Source organism: Chiloscyllium punctatum, chromosome 11, assembly GCF_047496795.1.
Source record: "Chiloscyllium punctatum isolate Juve2018m chromosome 11, sChiPun1.3, whole genome shotgun sequence".
Classification (NCBI taxonomy): Eukaryota; Metazoa; Chordata; class Chondrichthyes; order Orectolobiformes; family Hemiscylliidae; genus Chiloscyllium; species Chiloscyllium punctatum.
In genome coordinates this window covers 18,768,633-18,788,977 of record NC_092749.1, presented here as the reverse complement: position 1 = coordinate 18,788,977, position 20,345 = coordinate 18,768,633, and the positions used below count along the sequence as shown (strand labels likewise).

The 20,345-nt window shown below is 42.6% G+C and overlaps 1 protein-coding gene across 5 annotated transcripts in view; it reads left to right on the top strand.

The window, feature by feature from the left end:
• Window positions 1–20,345, top strand: part of LOC140482781 (FERM domain-containing protein 6-like) — a 109,257-nt gene that overhangs the window by 35,137 nt on the left and 53,775 nt on the right. Inside the window, exon 1 of one of the 5 annotated variants that reach the window (XM_072580390.1) lies at window positions 217–299. The exons of the other annotated variants lie outside the window; for them this stretch is intronic. The gene's annotated coding sequence lies outside the window, so the exon portion shown is untranslated. Of the gene's footprint in view, window positions 1–216; window positions 300–20,345 lie in introns of those variants that run through there. 5 annotated transcript variants of the gene reach the window in all.

The following is a 20,345-nucleotide window of genomic DNA, read 5'->3' as shown; positions in this document are numbered from 1 at the left end:
TGAGAGGGGGCAGACTCCTCTTTCCCCACCCTCATTGGCGTTACTTGGCCGCAAGTTTTCCTTCTGCGCGTAAACCACACTCGGTTGGGGACCCAGTTAGGCACGGAAAGGATTCCTGTGGCGCGCATTATGTTATTTTATTTTCTATACACTTTCTCTAATGGGATGTGGGCGTCACTGGCAAAGCCGGCATTTATCGCTAATTCCCTCACCGCCCTTGAATTGAAAAGCTCGCTGAAGTCATTTCAACCTTCAGTCCACATTGCTGTGGGTCTGGAGTCACAAATAGGCCAGACCAGGTAAGATTTTAATCTCTAGAAGTGAGCCAGAGGGCTTTAACCACAATCAATGATAGCTTAAAGAACATGGTGGAGAAACTCAGCAGGTCTAGCAGTGTGGAGAGAACGAAAACAGAGGCAACGTCTGGAGTCCAGTGACTCTTCATCCTCAATGATAGTTTCATGGTCTCCATCACTGCACTTCGCTTTCAATTCCTGATGCATAAAACACTGGTTGGACCTCAACTGGAATATTGGGTCCAATTTGTAGGCGCCACGTTATGGGAAAGATATAGATGCATTGGAGAGAATGCAGAAGTGATTTACAAGAATGCATCCAGTGATGAACTTCAGTTATGAGGGTATGGACAGTCCCCAGGTTATAAATGAATTCCATTCCTGAGTAAGTTTGTAAGTTGATTTGTACGTTTGTCAGAACACAATATAACAGAATATAAAATGGCCATTTCTGAGTAGGGTTAGAATCTCATTCATAAGGACAGGTATTTGTAAATCAGGGAGCGCCTGTAGATTGAAAAAGTTTTAGATTAGATTCCTAACAGTATGGAAACAGGCCCTACGGCCCAACAAGTCCACAATGACTTGGATAACCCACTCAGACCCATTTCCCTACCCAACATTTACATATGACTAATGCATCTAATACTTTGGGCAATTTAGCATGGCCAATTCGCCTGACCAGTACATCTTTGGACTGTGGGTGGAAACTGGAGCACATGGAGGAAACCCACACATACACAGGGAGAACGTGCAAACTTCACACAGACCTGAAGCAGGAATGGAACCTAGGTCCCTGGTTCTGTGAGGAAGCAGTGCTAACCACTGAGCCATCATGTTGCTCCCAATCAAAAGTTGGACTGTTCTCCTTGGAGAGAAAGCGGCTGAGAGGAGACCTGAGAGAGGTGTTCAAAATCATGAGTGGGCTGGAGGGAGTAGGTAGGGAGAAGCTGTTCCTACTCATAATAGAAAAAAGAATGAGCGGGCATAGATTTAAATTAATGCACAAGTAAAGTCAGGTTGATGTGAAAAAATGTCCTTTTCATCCAGTGAGTAATTAGGCTGTGGAATGCACTGCCTGGAACTGTGATGGAGACAGGTTTAACTGAAGTATTCAAGTTGGTTATTTGGGTAGAAATGATGTACAAAGGCAGGAGGTTAGGCTCGGTAATGATTGTTTGAAGAGCCAATGGATGCACGATGGGCCAACTGGACACTTCCTGTGCTGTAAAAACAATGACTGCAGATGCTGAAAACCAAATACTGGATTAGTGGTGCTGGAAGAGCACAGCAGTTCAGGCTGCTTGTTGGATCCTGCCTGAACTGCTGTGCTCTTCCAGCACCACTAATCCAGTACTTCCTATGCTGTAACAATGCTGGGATTTATTAATTGAATTTAAATTTCTCCAGATGATGTGGTGGGATTTGAACTCTTGTCATTAGACCATTAGTCTGGGCTTCAAGATCACAATAATAGCAAAATATTACAGATGCTGGAAATCTGAAATAAAAACAGTCCGTGTTGGAAACACTCAACAAATCTGTGCAGTGAGCAACAGAATCAATGTTTCAAGCCCAATTTGACGACAATTTCTTTTCTGAGGGAGATGAATCTGTAGAATTCTTCACTGTAGAAGACTGTGGGCGCTGTGTCATTAAATAGATTCAAGGTTAAGAGAGACACATTTTAATCAGTAAGGGAATCAAGAGTTATGGAGAAAAGACAGGAAATTGGAATTGAATGTTACTTGTTTTTTTCTGTCATTGATTCGTGGGATGAGGACATCACCCATTCCAGAGGGCAGTTAAGGGTCACCCACATTGCTCTGGCTCTTGATTCACAAGGTCAGACAAGGTAACAGTGACAGTTTCCTACCCTAGAGGATATAAGTGAACCAGATGGGTTTTCCCCAACAATCAATTATTATTATTGTTAGACTCTTAACCCAGGATTCCTTATTGAATCTGAATTCCACCTCTGCCATGGTGGGATGTGAATCCAGGTCCCCAGAACATTGCCTGGGTCTCTGTAGTCACAGTCCAGTAATAATATCAATAGGCCATCACCTCTCCTCCATCAGAGCAACCACAATGTCATTGAATGGTGGAGCAACCTCAATGGCTGAATCGTTTACTTCTGCTCCGATGTTTTGTGGACTCTTCTTCGAGCATCTTCTGTTTTTACCACTGGATTGCTAGGCCAGCCAAACTACTACCTCCTTCTCGCTGTTGTATGTAGAACATGCTGTCAAGCATCTCAGTAGAAGTAAAGAAGTTGCAAGCGGAATATTTAATTTATGCCTTTTAGAAATGAAGTCGTTGGGTGTGCCTAGGCTGGTACCGAAATTATGTAGTTTGGGAGGAACAGATTGAGGCGAGTATAAGATGTTGCATCTGGAAAAATAAATTGTGGGAAGTACTGCATGGTTGGCAAGCTTCCTATTCAATGATCTGTTGCTAATTTGATGGTAGAGGAATGTGAAATATTTAAATGACAATAATATACATTTATACAGTGCATTTAACATAATAAAACGTCCCCAGATGTTTCACAACAGCATTATTAGGCAAAAATAATTGACACTGAGCCAAAGAACAAGATGTAAGGAGGGTGACCAAAGTTTGGTGGAAGTCATAGAGTCATAGAGATGTACAGCACGGAAACAGACCCTTCGGTCCGACTCGTCCATGCTGACCAGATATCCCAACCCAATCTAGTCCCATCTGCCAGCACCTGGCTCATTTCCCTCCAAATCCTTCCTATTAATATACCCATCCAGATGCCTTTTAAATGATGCAATTGTACGAGCCTCCACCACTTCCTCTGGCAGCTCATTCCATACACGTACCATCCTTAGGGTGAAAAAGTTGCCCCTGAGATCTCTTTTATATCTTGCCCCTCTCACCCTAAACCTATGCCCTTTAGTTCTGGACTCCCCCACCCCAGGGAAGTGACCTTGTCTATTTATCCTATCCATGCCCCTCATGATTTTATAAACCTCTATAAGGTCACCCCTCAGCCTCCGACGCTCCAGGGGAAACAGCCCCAGCCTATTCAACCTCTTCCGATAGCTCAAATCCTCCAACCTTGGCAACATCCTTGTAAATCTTTTCTGAACTCTTTCAAGTTTCTCAACATCTTTCTGACAGGAAGGAGACCAGAATTGCACACAGTATTCCAAAAGTGGCCTAATCAATGTCCTGTACAGCCACGACATGACCTCCCAACTCCTGTACTCAATACTCTGGCCAATAAAGGAAAGCATATCAAACGCCTTCCTCACTAGCCTAGCTACTTGTGACTCCACTTTCAAGGAGCTATGAACCTGCACTCCAAGGTCTCTTTGTTCAGCAACACCCTCTAGGACCTTACCATTAAGTGTATAAGTCCTTCTCTGATTTGCTTTGCCAAAATGCAGCACAATGCATTTATCTAAATTAAACTCCATCTGTCACTTCTCAACCCATTGGCCCATCTGATCAAAATCCCATTGTAATCTGAGGTAACCTTCTTCGATGTCCACTACACCTCCAATTTTGGTGTAATCTGCAAACTTACTAACTGTACCTCATATGCTCACATCCAAATCATTTATGTAAATGACAAAAAGTAGAGGACCCAGCACCGATCGTTGTGGCACTCCACTGGTCACAGGTCTCCAGTCTGAAAAACAACCTTCCACCACCAACCTCTGTTTTCTATCTTTGAGCCAGTTTTATATCCAAATGGCTAAGTTCCCCCTGTATTCTATGAGATCTAATCTTGCTGACCAGTCTCCCGTGGGGAACCTTGTCAAGCACCAAACTGAAGTTCATATAGATCATGTCCATCGCTCTGCTCTCATTAATCCTCTTTGATTCTTCTTCAAAAAACTCAATCAAGTTTGTGAGACATGATTTCTCACACACAAAGCCATATTGACTATCCCTAATCAGTCCTTGCCTTTCCAAATACATGTACATCCTGTTCATCAGGATTCCCTCCAACAACTTGCCCACCACCAATGTCAGGCTCACTGGTCTATAGTTCCCTGGCTTGTCCTTACCACCTTTGTTAAATAGAGGCACCACATTAACCAACCTCCAGTCTTCCGGCACCTCACCTGTGACTATTGATGATACAAGATCTCAGCAAGGGGCCCAGTAATCACTTCCCTAGCTTCCCACAGAGTTCTAGGGTACACCTGATCAGGTCCTGGGGATTTGTCCATTTTTATGTGTTTCAAGACATTCAACAGTTCCTCCTCTGTAGGTTTAAGTCATGTCTTAAAGGAGGAAAGACAGACCATTGCTAATTTTACCAAATTTGTTGATAGAATGTAAACATCGCAGGTGAAGCCAGCATTTGTGGCACTCCCGTTATTGCCCTGAAGGAGGTGGTGGTGAGCTGCTGCCTTGAACCATTACAGTGTTCCAGGTTAAGGTACACCCACAGTCCTGTACAGAAGAGATGATGGAGTGAGGCAACTGTGAGATGGTCAAATGGTCAAAACTGGAGAGGCAGGACTCCAAAACAAATGCTAGCATCCAAGTTCAGTGGGAAGAGAAATGCAACGTTGGCTTCTATTTCAAAGGAAATGGAGCATAAAAGTTTTGTTAAAACTATACAAAACCCTAGTCAGATCACATCTAGAATAGTGAGAACAGTTTTGGTCTGTATGTCCAAAGAAAGGCTGGTAGCCCAGAGGAAGTTCACGAGTTTAATCCTGAGTAAGGAGGCACTTTCTCTTGAGGGGAGGTAGAGTAAATTGGGCCTCATTGGAGATTAGAAGAATGATGAGTAACTTTGTTCAAATGCACAAATTTCTTAGGGAACTTGACAGGCAAACGTGGAGAAATTGTTTCCTTTTATGGGTGAGTATAGGCCCAAAGAAGAAGGCAGGGTTGTTAACTGTATTAGTGTTTTCAGTGTTGAGAAGGACAGATACTCAATCAGTAAAGAATTTTGGGGAAAAGGCAGCAAACTGGGGTTGAGGATTATCAGATGAGCCATGATCTCATTGAATGATGGGCTGAATGACACGTTTCTGCTCCTCCATCTTGGCAAATTTTCAGAGAGTTGTCAATCTGGAGGAGGTTACAGAGATAGGGAAGAGTGAAGCAGTAGTGTGATTTTAACTCAGGATGAGAATTTTAATTTTGCAGGTAAACGGTAGGTCAGTGAACACAGCTGATAACTGAAGGGGACTTTGCACAAAGTTGTATGTGGTCAACAGAGTTTGACACAAGTTTGTTTACCACATTGACTTTCTGATTATAATTCTAACATAGTTTATTCAACATTTGAAGACCTAGGATTGAGCATCCCACCCCCAAATTTTCCTGATTCTATTGAAATTTCTCCATCACTGAAGTAAAAAAGAAAACTAGCTGAGTCAGTTAAAAGAGATCATGGGGACTCAATACTCAACCAGAAATGGTAAACCAAGCATCTCAAGGTACTCTCTCGTGATGTTTGTTCATTGGTCACTTGTCCAGATCTTTAGTGCTGTGGTCACAGTGATGGTTCTTATTGGACATCTTTAGCTGGTATTCCAAAATCCAGTATCTGGTTGAGGTCAGCTGCGAATATGATGCATTGCTCAAAATACCTCAGGTAAATACAAACAGTCAGAACATGGGATAAAGAGTAGAGGTTAGCCATATAAAGAAACACTGCAAGTTATCTTACATATTGTCCTGATAGTGAAGTTATAAATCACTTAAGCAGCAATCCTAATGTGCACATTTTATACCAAAGTGAAGCCAAATGTGAGAAATGAATGTGACATTTAATGTAAAATTATTATTTGTTATTGTTCTTGGTCATAACAGAACTGGAGGATTTTGCCTTTAAAGCTATGATTGAAATTATGGAACATATCAGATGCAAGTCAACATAAAGTTAAAGGATGCAGGAAACAAACTGAAGGTCCATCAGGAGCGAATTACTGCGGATGCTGGAAAACAAGAAATGCTTGAAATCACAGTGGGTCAGGCAGCATCCATGGAGAGAGAGCAAGCTAACATTTCCAGTCTAGATGTCTTTTCATCAGAGCATCCAGTACTGGGAAGTGAGGAGACCTCATGAGCAGGTTCAAGTTTGCCATGAGGGTTGGTGGGCAGGAAGAGGCTGCCTGGGGAATTAAACCGTGAGCAGGTTTGACACCTGTTGTGTAGAGGAAAGGAAAACATGGAGAGGCATTTTTTGTTTATGGTGAAGATCCATCTACAGGGAGAAAAGAAAATGAAGTCAAAATTTTTTCTCCCTAGATTCTGGCTGACTAGTTGTGTATTTTCAGCAAGTTGTATTTAGTTCAGTTGGAAGAATTTTAACTTTTCTTGTCCACAAGCAAGATAGCCACAATAGGTACGGTTTCAGTACTTTTATACTCCTTTCCTGTTAAAGACCTTGCACTCCCGGAACAGCTTTTCTGTGCGTGATTTTTGACATATTCTTAATGCCAGTGTTTACAAATACAATTCCTGATGTATGTCACGGCATTGTTGCATGTCTCCAGCCCCCTTCACTGTGGAGATGTGCAGCCTTTTGTTCAACTCTCTTGACTGTCTGCCTATCTTGTTAGTTCCATAGCTTTCAATTTCTCTCTGTTTTTCCAGCCTGGTCGATATTCCTGTCTGAAACCTCGGCTCCTCTGTCCTTCCTGGTGCTGGCCTCTCAGTTCTTAAGTCTGATTCCACTTCCTCTCCTCTATACCATGACTCCCAAACCCACTCCATGAGTTAAATCCTCAGAAGCCTCTTCTTGCTCACCAATCCTCATGGCAAAACCTGAACCTCTGCATGAGACTTCCTCACTTCCCAGTACTGGGAATGCTGCATCTACAATTCTTTCAAACTTTTCACTGCCCCATCTCTAGCAGGTTTCATCACTTGTAGCTGCTAACAACACAGGCCAGAAATTGTTCATGCTTGGGATGGGCGTAGTAAAGAAAGGAAAACAGAGATCTGCTCTGCTGGTATGTGACAAGTTGCAGTGATCTGTTCTGGAGCTTCAACTTAAATTACATTACCTTGTTGATGACTTGGGTGAAGTCATATAGAGTTGTGCAGCAAAGCCTTGCTAATATCACAAAGGGCAGCAGCTACAGTAGGGAGGTTACGCTGGGAGGTTACAAAGGAGCATAGATTCTGTAAGCGGACAAAACTGTGGCAAGAGAAGGTCAGTGTTGGCTGAGTGCAAAGTCTTGTGTTTTAGATCCAATGACAGCATGGCTGAATGTCTTTGAAATGGTGGGAAACTCCAAACTGTGGGTGAGATTTCAATCCCCTCCAATTACGATGGGCCTGAGTCAAACTGTTGCCAGTCACCAGCCATAGAGATTTGCTCTTTCAAACCAGTGGTATTGGTGTGACATATTAGTGGCCTCCTTATGTGCTGCATAACTCTATGACCTGTCTTCCCAAACCTAGTCTTCCAGTTTGTGTTGAAGTGCTTCGAATAATCCACCAATACTTTGCCTGTCTATCATGTGCGAGGATGGTGTGTGCATTATTAGCATCTTCTGTACCGTTTGCTGTTTTATTCCTTCTAATGCACTCTATAAACATGTTTCAAGAAGGCAGAATAAGGCAATGCAACAGTTCATAACATTTGGTACAAGTAGCCACTTCTTAAATCTAGGGACTGTTCTGAATGACTGAATTTGGTGGCCTTTGCTAATTTGAGCATCACTAACCCAGCTCTGAAATACTCCTGTTGGGGAGTGAAAGGCAAATGAGTGCAGTTGGCTTGAGCATTTAGTATCAGTGATGCTTATTGATGCATCTAAAAGACAGGTGCATTACTTTGCAATCTATATAATGTTCTGTTGTTTCTGTTCAGCCACTGTTCTGTTCAATTAGAAAAATACTTCGGGAAACAGAAACCCTTCAGACATATGTTTAAAAAAAAGCAGTCTTGTGGATTCAGGAAACACATTAGAACTGAGAAATGAGCATTGACCTGAAACATTAACTCTTGCTTCTCACTCTGCAGATCCTGCCAGATCTACTGAATCTCCAACACTTTTGGTGTTTATTGCCTTTGCTTTAATGCTGGCTGTTGAAAGTGATTGGCTTTCTGCAGTTTTGCTGCATTTATGGATCATTTTTTAGTAATGCCTGACTTTGTGATGTGCTGCAGCATAGAAATCATTTTTCCAAGTTCATTATCAAAAGAGTATCTGAACCAGTTAAAATCTGTTTAAAAATTCACAGACAGTAACAAAGGCATTCCAAATGGGCAGAATGCAATGTGGGACTATCGCTAGCTTAGTTTCTCTGCAGGAGTTTGTGTTACAGTACAATCAGCTAAATTCTTATTGGGTTTGCATCTGAGTTTTGAACAATTTAAATGGTATTGAATATTGTAGCTGGTAATGAAAAGTCTTGAGAAAATATAAGAGAAGCTCTTTGATTTACCACATGGGAAACATGAGTCTGTTAACAACACCATAATCAAATGTTGAATGGAAAAGCAATAACAGATTTATTGGCTGGTTCCTAGTGGCATTGTTAATTTGAAGTCTGGAACATATAGAAACATAGAATTTAGGTGCAGGAGTAGGCCATTTGACCCTTGAGCGCGCTCCATCATTCAATATGATTATGGCTGATAATCAAGCTCCACACTCTAATTCCGCCCTCCCCCATATCCCGTGATCCCTTTAGCCCCAGCAGCCAAGTCCACCTCATTCTTGAAAACATGTAATGATTTGGCCTCAACCACCTTCTGTGGTAGTGAATTCCACTTGCTCTATTTAGCTGTTGAAGGTGTTTAATCTCGCTTTCACTTTTGGGGTTATTCCTCATACAAAACATTGTATTGAATACTGGGATCACAATTTAGGAAGTGAGTAGAGAATCCAGGGACAAGGGACTTAAGTTATGCTGAGAGATTTGTGAAATTGGAATTGCTGTCCTTAGAGCATGGCAGAGTAAGGGGGTGATGTAATCAAGCACACAACATTACGAGGGGTTCTAACAAAATAAAAGGGGAGAAGTTGTTTCTGTTAGCAGAAGATTGGTAACTAGAGGACACAGATTTAAGGTGGTTGGCGTGAAGAATCCAGGAGGGATACAGAACATTTCTCATAACAGAGTTGCTGTGATTTGGAACGTGCTGCCTGAAAGTTTGGCGGATGCAGATTGAGCTGTAACTTCCAAAAAAGAGCTTGGTATATTTTCTAAAGGGAAAACCAACAGGGAGGAATAGAGCTAATTGGATAGATGGGCTGCATGGACTTTGTCCATGTTATATGATGCTGTGATATGCTCAGATATAGATTACATGAAGTGGGAGAATACAAACTCATGCTTTTTAAAAAAAAATTGAAAAACTTTTAAAATTCTGATTTCCGATCTGAATTGAGTTGTTTCACTCAGCCAAAGTAAGAAGCCTATGTCTTTTATATTGGCAGCATGGATAGCTTTGACTAGGTGGTGTAATATTTCAGGCTTGCCTGCATGCTTTTTGTTATTGACTCTGGAGACAGAATTGCTATCTTTCTGCTTTGCTTTCTGTCTGCTGAAGAAGGGAAGGAATGGCATGTCAGTCTGTAATCTAACTTGATTCAGATCCGAGTATTTGGAGCTGTTGGTGGACGTTTCTTGTGTTTGAATGGACCAGTGATTTTTTTGAAGGGGTACAACAGCTGTATGCACACATTTCAGATCACAGATATTTGTGAACTTGTAGAAGGATGTTTCCTCTCGTGGCAATCTGGAAGTAGGGTGCAAGGTTTCAAAATGAGGAGTCTCCAACTTAAGGCAGGAATGAGAAGGAATTTATGTTCTGAGGATCATTGCTTTTGGAATTCCCTCCCACAATGAGAAGTGGAAACTGAGTAGCTTCAAGGACTGAGGTAGATAGATACTCGATTGACAAAGGAATCGTGGGTTGGTGGGAGCAGGCAGGAAACTGGAGGTAAAGCCACTCTGTGAACTTACTGACTGATAAAGCAGGCTGGAGGGGCCGAACAGCCTACTCCTGCTCCTACTCTCTGTGTTCTTAACTGTGGAACTGTTATGTTTCTTCTTGTCTCCTTCATTAAATTCATATAGAAAGAGTGGTCAGTCAGTGGAGCAGTTGATGGTTGCACTTTGGGTTCAGCTAAGAGCCAAAAGAGACTGTTTCTGGTCTAAGCAAGGCTGGCTATCCCTTGATTCTTCTCCCCTGGATGAGCAATTCCACCCCATTCATTATTCATTGGGCATTTGATGTAATGCTCTGTCTGTGAGCTCATGTGTTATTTGTCCTATTTTGGAAATATTCAGACTTTCAAGATACATTTGAAGTGTTCAGTCCACCTGCACAGCTCGCAGATTATCCAAAAAATGTACCTGTGTCATACTTCACATGGTTGGGGTGTGACACACAAACAAAGTAAATGGAACTGGGCCACTGATAACATCAGTTTGGGATAACCCTAATTTATTGTTTCCTGCAGTTTCCTCTGATCATTTCAGTCATTTTAATTTGGAAGCAGAAGCATTTGTTCAGCCCATTTTTCATCCGTAGGTATTTATTTTAACTTGTGTCTGACAGGATAAGTGACCTATGACAGCATCTACCTGTGAGTGACATTCCTAACAAAAGGCAGAATTCTACTGGAACTAAAATGTATAATTAATGGAGAAAATAAGGAAGACAAGTGTCTTAATCTTCTCAGTATTACTGCATGCATCCTGCTTACTCTTTCTCCCACGTCTCTTTCCCCAATTCACGAACTGCATTAAATCATTTGACAGGTTCCCAGCCTCCTGTTCCACACCCGAGATCTCCAATAACCAGGGATCATTAACGAAAAGATCTTGGGTGCAGATGTCATGGGCAGCAGCTGTTCACCACATTTTATTTTGATAGTTAAATCTCACTTAGCTCTGTTTGAGTCAGTCATGTTGTTTGAACAGTTCAAAATCCCAACTATATAGATTGTTCTGCAGAAACCACAAATATAAGTCTGCACAGACAGTGGCCATAAGTCTTATTTCCAGAAACAGAAACAAAAGGAGTTCTTGTTTTAATTCTGAGCTAATCTAATAGACCTTGGGACACTGAGTGTTACTCCAAAGTGCCCTCCGATCTGCACCTAGCTCATGCACCAAGGTTTGACTATAGATTTTGGACTTTAAGACTGAACTCAGCTCTGATGAGATATGATATGTGAACAATGCAACTGGCATCTGAACTATTTAGGTTTTTTAAAAAATGATAAAAATCAATCTTTAAATATTTAAAGTGGAACATGACAATATTTTACTTAATTGCTGAAGGGGCAAATCTGCGAGATTTGTGTAGCGTTTGCATAAAGAGGGGAGGGATGTGGGAGATTCTGGCATCGAGGTGATCTATTACTTTGGGTGGACATTGGTTCAATTCCTACCATGGCAGCCGGTGCACTTTTAAATTCAATTCATAAAATCTGCCCAGTAAAATAAGTGGTCACCATTACAACAATCATTGATTAGTGAGCTAGATGGACTTTTACAATAATGTCCTTCAGGGAATGCCATCCTGACTTGGTTTGACCCACACGTGACTCCAGACAAACAGCTATGTGGTTCACTTGGGATGCTCTAGAAGTCGGTTCAAGGGTAATTGGGGGTGAGCAACTAATGCTGGCCCCGCCAGTGACTTCCACATCCCATGAAAGAGTAATGAAGAAGACATGCCAGTACCTCCAAATTGGAGCAGAGTTGTTCCTGTGTCATCCACAAACCTGTCTGCATCTTTTGACCAGGGGAAACTGGGCTGCTCAAAGCCCTATTTTAACACACTGTGATTGAGCTACAGGAATCACAATTCCTACCGCTGGGAATGTCAGGAAAGGGAAGATCACACAATATAAAAAGAGACATGCCTCAAAGCATTGTTCAACCAGTTTATTCACCTGCAGTATCTTGGGAGTCTTCATCCACATGGTTGTGTCTTGTCCAAAGCTGCACATCTCCTTTCCAAAATTTTTCTCCTTCCTTTCAAAAGGAAGTGGTTTTGATTTGAATGATGTTTATTTCTCCCTGTGTTCCTACAAACTGCTTGGCAGCAGTGCTGAAGAAATAAGTGGTTGTGCTGGTGGTGGGGAGGGGACCAATTGAGCTCCCTTATGTGATCACTTTAATTAGAGCAGACAGCTGTCTTCCTGTTGGCAGATTAAATGAGCAGGTTACGAGTTTTCCATACTCAGGTTACCCTCAGTACACTTACTGACTGCATTGCTGGCTGTCTGGTTTGGGATGGGGGCAGGGAGTCATCAGAAACATACATTTATTGCTGTCAGAGCTGAAAAATGTGTTGCTGGAAAAGCGTAGCAGGTCAGGCAGCATCCAAGGAGCAGGAGAATCGACGTTTTGGACATAAGCTTTCAGGAAAGGGCTTCAGGAATCCTGAAGAAGGGCTCATGCCCGAAACGTCAATTCTCCTGTTCCTTGGATGCTGCCTGACCTGCTGCGCTTATCCAGCAACACATTTTTCAGCTCTGATCTCCAGCATCTGCAGTCCTCATTTTCTCCTAGTTGATTTATCGCTGTCACCAGGCTTACATGGTGTGTTGCTTTATGTACATAGATTCCTTGGGTTTCTTGCACCGTTGCTACAGGGTTAGTAGGTATCACCTACACATCAGAGACCTGAGCCCCTAATCCAGACTGAATCTCCCAATACAGTGCACTACACACAGTGTGCTGGATTGTTGGAGATGCCTTCCCTCAGACAGGATGCTAGGCCAAGGCACCATCTTGCCCTCTCAAGTAGATGTCCAAGGTCCCACTGCAATCTTACATCTGACTCATGCCAGAGACCTGAGCACAAAACTCCAGGCTGGTGCTTCAGTGCAGTACTGAGGGAGATTTCCCCGCCCCCCCCCCCCCGTCAGAGAGTCAGTACTGAGGGAGCACCACATTGTTGGAAGGTCAGTGCTGAGGGAGCGCTGCATGGTCCATAGACAATAGACAGTAGATGCAGGAGTAGGCCATTCAGCCATTCGAGCCAGCACCACATCCATACTGAGGGAGTGCTGCACTTTTGGAGGGTTAGTACTGAGGGAGTGCTGCACTGTCAGAGGGTTAGTACTGAGGGAGCACCACACTGTCGGAGGTTCCGTACTGAGGGAGCACCGTACTGTCGGACAGTCAGTGCTGAGGGAGTGCTGCACTGTCTGAGGGTCCGTACTGATGGAGCGCCGCACTGTCGGAGAGTCAGTGCTGAGGGAGTGCTGCATTGTCTGAGGGTCCGTACTGAGGGAGCGCCGCACTGTCGGAGGGTCAATATCGAGAGAGCATTGCACTGATAGAAGTGTCATGTTTTAGGGGGGACATTATAACAAGAGCACTTCTGCACTGTCAGTTAGATGTTAAAGGTCTGATGGTACTGTTCCAAAGAGGGTCAGGGGAATATTCAATTGGGTCCTAGCCAATATTTATTCCTCAAACAATACTACTTTAATAAAAAAAACGATTATCGTGTTGTTAAAACTTTGCTTTTGGAACCTTGTGATGCACAAACTGGATGCTACACTTCCCAAATTGCAACAAATGGCTGTGGCAGTGCCTTGATATCTTAGGATATCTTAGGATATTCCAGTCATAGAGTCATCCAGCATGGAAACAGACCCTTCAATCCATCTTCGATGAGGTGACCAAGCATGTGGATGAGGGTAGAGCAGTGGATGTAGTGTACATGGATTTTAGTAAGGCATTTGATAAGGTTCCCCATGGTAGGCTTATGCGGAAAGTCAGGAGGCATGGGATAGAAGGAAATTTGGCCAATTAGATAGAAAACTGGCTAACCGGTTGAAGTCAGAGAGTGGTGGTAGATGGTAAATATTCAGCCTGGAGCCCAGTTACAAGTGGAGTTCCGCAGGGATCAGGTCTGGGTCCTCTGCTGTTTGTAATTTTTATTAATGACTGGGATGAGGGAGTCGAAGGGTGGGTCAGTAAATTTGCAGATGATACGAAGATAGGTGGAGTTGTGGACAGTGAGGAGGGCATTTGTCGTTTGCAAAGGGACTTAGATATGATGCAGAGCTGGGCTGAGGAGTGGCAGATGGAGTTCAACCCTGCCAAGTGTGAGGTTGACCATTTTGGAAGATCAAATAAGAATGCGGAATACAGGGTTAATGGTAGGGTTCTTAGTCAGGTGGAGGAACAGAGGGATCTTGGGGTCTATGTACATAGATCTTTGAAAGTTGCCACTCAGGTGGATAGAATTTGTAAGAAGGCCTATGGTGTATTATCGTTCATTAGCAGAGGGATTGAATTCAAGAGTCGTGAAGTGATGTTGCAGCTGTACAGGACTTTGGTTAGGCCACATTTGGAGTACTGTGTGCAGTTCTGGTCGTCTCACTTTAGGAAAGATGTGGAAGCTTTGGAGAGGGTGCAGAGAAGACTTACCAGGATGTTGCCTGAAATGGAGAATAGGTCGTACGAGGATAGGTTGAGAGTTCTCGGCCTTTTCTCGTTGGAACGGCGAAGGATGAGGGGTGACTTGATCGAGGTTTATAAGATGATCAGAGGAATAGATAGAGTAGACAGTCAGAAACTTTTTCCCCGGGTACAACAGAGTGTTACAAGGGGACATAAATTTAAGGTGAAGGGTGGAAGGTATAGGGGAGATGTCAGGGGTGGGTTCTTTACCCAGAGAGTGGTGGGGGCATGGAATGCCCTGCCCGTGGGAGTGGTAGAGTCAGAATCATTGGCGACCTTTAAGCGGCATTTGGATAGGTACATGGATGGGTGCTTAATCTAGGATAGAAGTTCGGCACAACATCCTGGGCCGAAGGGCCTGTTCTGTGCTGTATTGTTCTATGTTCTATGTTCTATGTTCTATGCTGACCAGATACCGCAATCTGGCCTAGTCCCAAATGCCAGGATTTGGCTCATATTCTTCTCAATCTTTCCCAACCTTACACCAGATCCCTTTTAAATGTTGGAATTTCATACAAGTCTCTCAAGAGTTTTTTTTAAATATCAAAGAAGGATTTGTAAACATAGAACACCTTCTTGGCTGTTATTAAAACTTGAAGCAAGTTAATGACAAAGAGAGAATCTCTTGGGTGTATTTATCAGGATTGAAAGATACACAATATGAATATTTCACGTGACTTATGTTTACTGAAAGGCTTCGTGCTTTTTGCTATAATTTTAGAAACTCATGTCGATATTGTTTCTGGAGTTTTCAGATTAGGCTGGTGTTTTCCTTTTCAGACCACAGATTGTGTGAGTGTGTAATTCTATCATACACACAAGTGCCAACTGTAGAGTTGCTAGGCTGCCAGCTAATCTCTGAGCTTTAATTTGCTTGGATACCACCTTGTACTCATCAGATTAATTCACTCCCAAGTCTCTGAGGCATCTCAAAATGGTCAGGGAGGAATTAAACCATTCTCTTATCAGATTTTTCCTGCAGACACTGTCTTAACCTTGGACTTTCAGCTATCCATCCTCAAATGAACCTGAAGATTGGTGTCACCAATGGTTAGTCACAGTGACAGGAGAAACAATTTGCAAACTACGGGAGATTTAACAAGTGGAGGTAACCTTACAGCTGCCACTGTTCATCTCTGCATATGACAACTTGATGTTACAACAAAGGGTCACTGGGCAGTGATCAGGTGTGGAAATCTTTTTGTGGTTCCTTTCATAACAAGGCTCTTCCTCACTGGGGAGGGGGGCACGGGGGTAATTGGAGTGCTCCTGTTACTGTCACTGCTGAGATGAGCAAACATGATACAATTGCCCTCATCCCTTCCTGACCTGTGTGGCTCAAGAGCTGAACCTTTTTACCTTTGCTGGCTTTAAAAGCAAACCCTCCAGATAACACTGGGCCTCCTGTACAGGACCACCTGCTTTTGCTGCTGAGGCTGGTGACTGAAGTGTGAGACATTGAGAGAACTTAAAGGTTCTCATATTCAGTGGGGCGGGGAGTTTCTTGGGGAGGAGGGAGGAAGGCGTGGTGTGGGAAAGGGTATAGGAAGCTTTTACACTTTGGCCTGAGATAACATTGCAAAGATGGCAGCCGCAAAGTACACATGCAATGAATGAAGTGAAAATGCTGAAACCTGGAGGTAGTGGAGAGCAGGATATGATGGAGCTTTATGGGGGAGTTAGAGCTTCTGTCACTTTCTGAAATTCCACAGTTTCCTGAGGACTCCACTGATGAAGGGAAATGGAGCCACAAAGACAAACCTGAGAAATTGGGGCTCTTTACCTCAGTATTAAAAAGATAATAGAGTGATTTCATACTGTTTACAATTGTGATGGCTTGGGACGTAGATGTGAGAGTATTTCACAGTGATCCAAGATGTAGGACAGATACATTAATTTTTATTAATTATTAATTTTCTGCTGTCACCTAGATAATAAAAATTAACAATAAATTGAATCCAGCGTATCTATCCTTGATTATGTTTTGTCAGCTAAATACTAGAATAACTAACTTCATCCTCGTCCATTACAGTATTCAGTGATTTTCAGCATCTCTTCACAAATATTTCTCTTTCTTTCAATGCTGTGGAAATCCACATCATTTAATATTGTATCAATAAGTCTAAGACAATGCAAATTGGGTATCTTTTGGGAACCAAACTTGGAGGGCAGTGGAATCAATGGAAATGGTCCCGAGTGAAATTTAATCTGCTTGGGAAGGAATATAGGCTATGCGCACATTGTAGATGTACCTTGCCTTTAAGAGAGATTATTGTTGAGGGTTAGGATTAGTACATATACAGTGTTGATACTCTGTCTACTAGTTAGTCTGCTAGCCATGCGTGTAGCAATCTTTGTTCTGCTGTCATGTCTGCTTCAATCATTATAACATGCTTTCCTGTTTTAAGTGAACTACTCCATGGAGTTGGTCAATCCATATTCAACCACTATTGTTAAAATGGCAGCACTTACTTCATGCCTAGTGCCGACACAGCTTAGAAAGGTGTCTAAGTGGGCTCCACATACACAACTAATGTAGTGCCACAATCAACAAGGCAAAAGAATATCAAACAATATAACCAAGAGAGCAAACTACAAGTTGGAGAAAATCTTCACCGAACTGTTTCGCAGCCTAGCCAGACCTGTGTATTTTAAGCACTAAGTCCATTCTTCGTTATTCAGGAACAGAAAGAAGAGTCGAGTGAGAAGAGATGGTGCTATAAGATTGCTTCTGGTTTATTAGGAGAAATGTACTTTGCCTGGCAAAGTAACAGCCTAAATAACATACATGTTGTAAAGAAGACAAAAGTAGTATCATGAAATCCTAGAGCACAGAAAGGGACCACACAGCTATCTAATTCAACCCATACCCTGCACCTTTCCCAGAGCCCTGCAAACATTTCAGTTATAACTCCATTTTGTTTCATCCCCCTTTCAGAACTTGTCAGTTTCAAGTGATCAATATTTTGGAATGAATCTCCAGGCAGATTGGACTCCAAAGGACAGCTGGATGGTGGTTGAATGGAGGAAGTATGTGTACCAAATGGTCACCTTCCTCTGTACGAACATTGTAAAGACTGATTCAGTAACCTGGATCCCTTAAATTTCACTGACTGTTTCAGGTGATTGTCACATATTCATCAGAATTGTTAGGTTATTATGAGAATGTAAGATATCTTTTACAGTTAAGAGTCTGCAAAGAATAACTTCCTTTTACTCTAGTGTGCATTTTGGGACCTGTTCCCTATTATTGAAATAATTTTGTGAAAGGGGATTTTAACTTGAAGTAGTCTCCTGTTTTGGAATTCCACTTGTGTTGTTTGTTCTGCGTGTATTGGACATGGTACGAGAGAGAAAACTCCGGATTCTGGAAATCTGAAACAAAGACAGAAATTACTGGAGAAATTCAGCAGCTCTCACAGCATCTGTGGAGGAAAAGCAGAGTTAACGTCTTCTTTACAAAATGTATGTTATTTAGGCTGCTACTTTGCCAGGCAATAAACCAGAAGCAATCTTATAGCACCGCCTCTTCTCACTTGACTGTCCTTTCTGAATAACTAGGAATGGACTTAGTGCTCAAAGTACACAGGCCTGGCATTTTAGGTCCAGTGATCCGTGTTATGAACTAACATTGTAACTTGTTTAGGTTTTTGGGTAACCCCCCTGGACTAGATTGTCATGCCAGTCTCAGGACCCCGTTGTCAGCCTCAAATGGGGGGGTCAGAAGTGGGGGTCTTGAATTCCACAATTTTGACCCCATTATGTTGATGCAGGATGGAATTGGGCCAATTGTTTTTGGAGGCAGCCAGAGAGGCTGCCCAGGAGTAAGGGAAACTGCTTCGAAGTCCACCTTGGTACTTTGCAACCTCTTTCTAGTTGTTAGTTCTTAAGGCTCTCTACCTCTTGCCCTTCCATACTAAAATTGTCTTCATTTACAGGGTCCGTATCCCTCTTTTCCCTTCCTATTCATGAATTCATCCAGGTGTTTCTTGCATGCTCCTATTCCATCTGCTTCTACCACCTCCGCTGGGAATGCATTCCAGGCCACTCACCAGCCTTTGTGTGAAAACCTTGTCTCACACTTTTAAACATTTCACCCCCCTCCCCGCCCCCCCCACCTCACACCAGCTCCCGCACCTTGAACTTGTGTCCCCTAGTAATTGACCTTTCTACCCTGGGAAAAAGCCTCATACTTTTTACTCTATCCATGCCATTCACAATCTTATAAACATCTGTCAGGTCACCACTCAACCTCCTGGATTTCAGTGAAAACAAACCCAGTCTATCCAACCTTTGCTAAAATCCCCCAAACCAGGTAAACATCCTGTTAAATCTTTTGAGTGCCCTCTTCAAAAAATCCACATCTTTCTGATAGTGCGGTGACCAGAACTGTATGCAATATTCCAAGTGTGGCCTAACTGAAGTTCTATAAAGCTGCAGCATAAATAGTCTATTCTTATACTCAATGCCCCTTTCAATGAAGGCAAGCATGCCATAAGCCTTTTTTACTATCTCATCTATCAGCTCTGCTTCACTCAGATCCCTCTGCATATCAATACTCCTCAGGGTTCTGCCATTCACTGTATAATTTCCATCTGTAATTTTCCTTTCAAATGTACCACCTCATGTGCTCATTGCCAAACAGACTGAGACATGTTTCTTTGGAGGGCTTCTGAATGGTTTTGTTTTTCTTCCTTCATTTATCTTGGCCAGCCCTTTCCCCCTTGAAAGTATGGATTCAACTGGATGTGGAGGGCCATTTCTTATAGCACCTACTGGCTTTAATTAAAACCATATTCACCACACTGACTTGGGAAGTAGCAGGAACATGTTCCTTCACCATGACTTCCTAAAAACGGTCAAAGTTAGCAGATACTTCCCAATCAGTCTGTTCAGAGATGTCATTACACAACTCTGGAGTGGGTGAGACTCGAACCTATGCCTCCTGGTCCATAAGTATGGACACTACCATTGCAGCACTTGAGGCCTTGTCAAAGTGAGCAGGTGAAATTATTCTACTGTATTTACCTGAATGATGTAGGTTTGGTCAGGAACACTGTAGGCAATATGAGGGATACCGTCTGTTCCATGAGGAGTGGAAACTGCTGCTAGAGCACAGAAATGGCGATGTTCACTACCTTACCCAAGTTGCTGCTCATCATGTGCAAGTTTGAAAAGAAAATCGCAGCACGTTATTTGACTATTTGCTTCCAAATGCTCGCAAGCCATGGTGTACTTTTCAGAAGAGATCATTGGGTTTTGGAATGGGAAGCCTTGTTAATTTTGCTTTCCTTCCATCGAAGACAAGGGTCACTGAGATGACACATGAGCTTCTCCCTCTCTCTTCCTTACCCATCTCATTGTGGGTCACCGCTCATTCAGCACAGGTCAGTGAGTGCATTTCGGACTCCTGTCTGCCTTAATACAACATCCTGTGCCAAATCTATTGAAGTGGTAGTCTGGTAGCTTGAGCAGAAAATGGGTTCTCAAATTTATCATGTTTTATCACTGTTTCAGTTACATTATTAAAAATCACACAACACCAGGTTCAGTTACATTATTCTGAGTGAGAGACCAGTAACGGTAACTTCATTTTATTCTTGACTAGTTAACTTTTCTTTTCTACTTCTTGAGTGGTGTGATCAG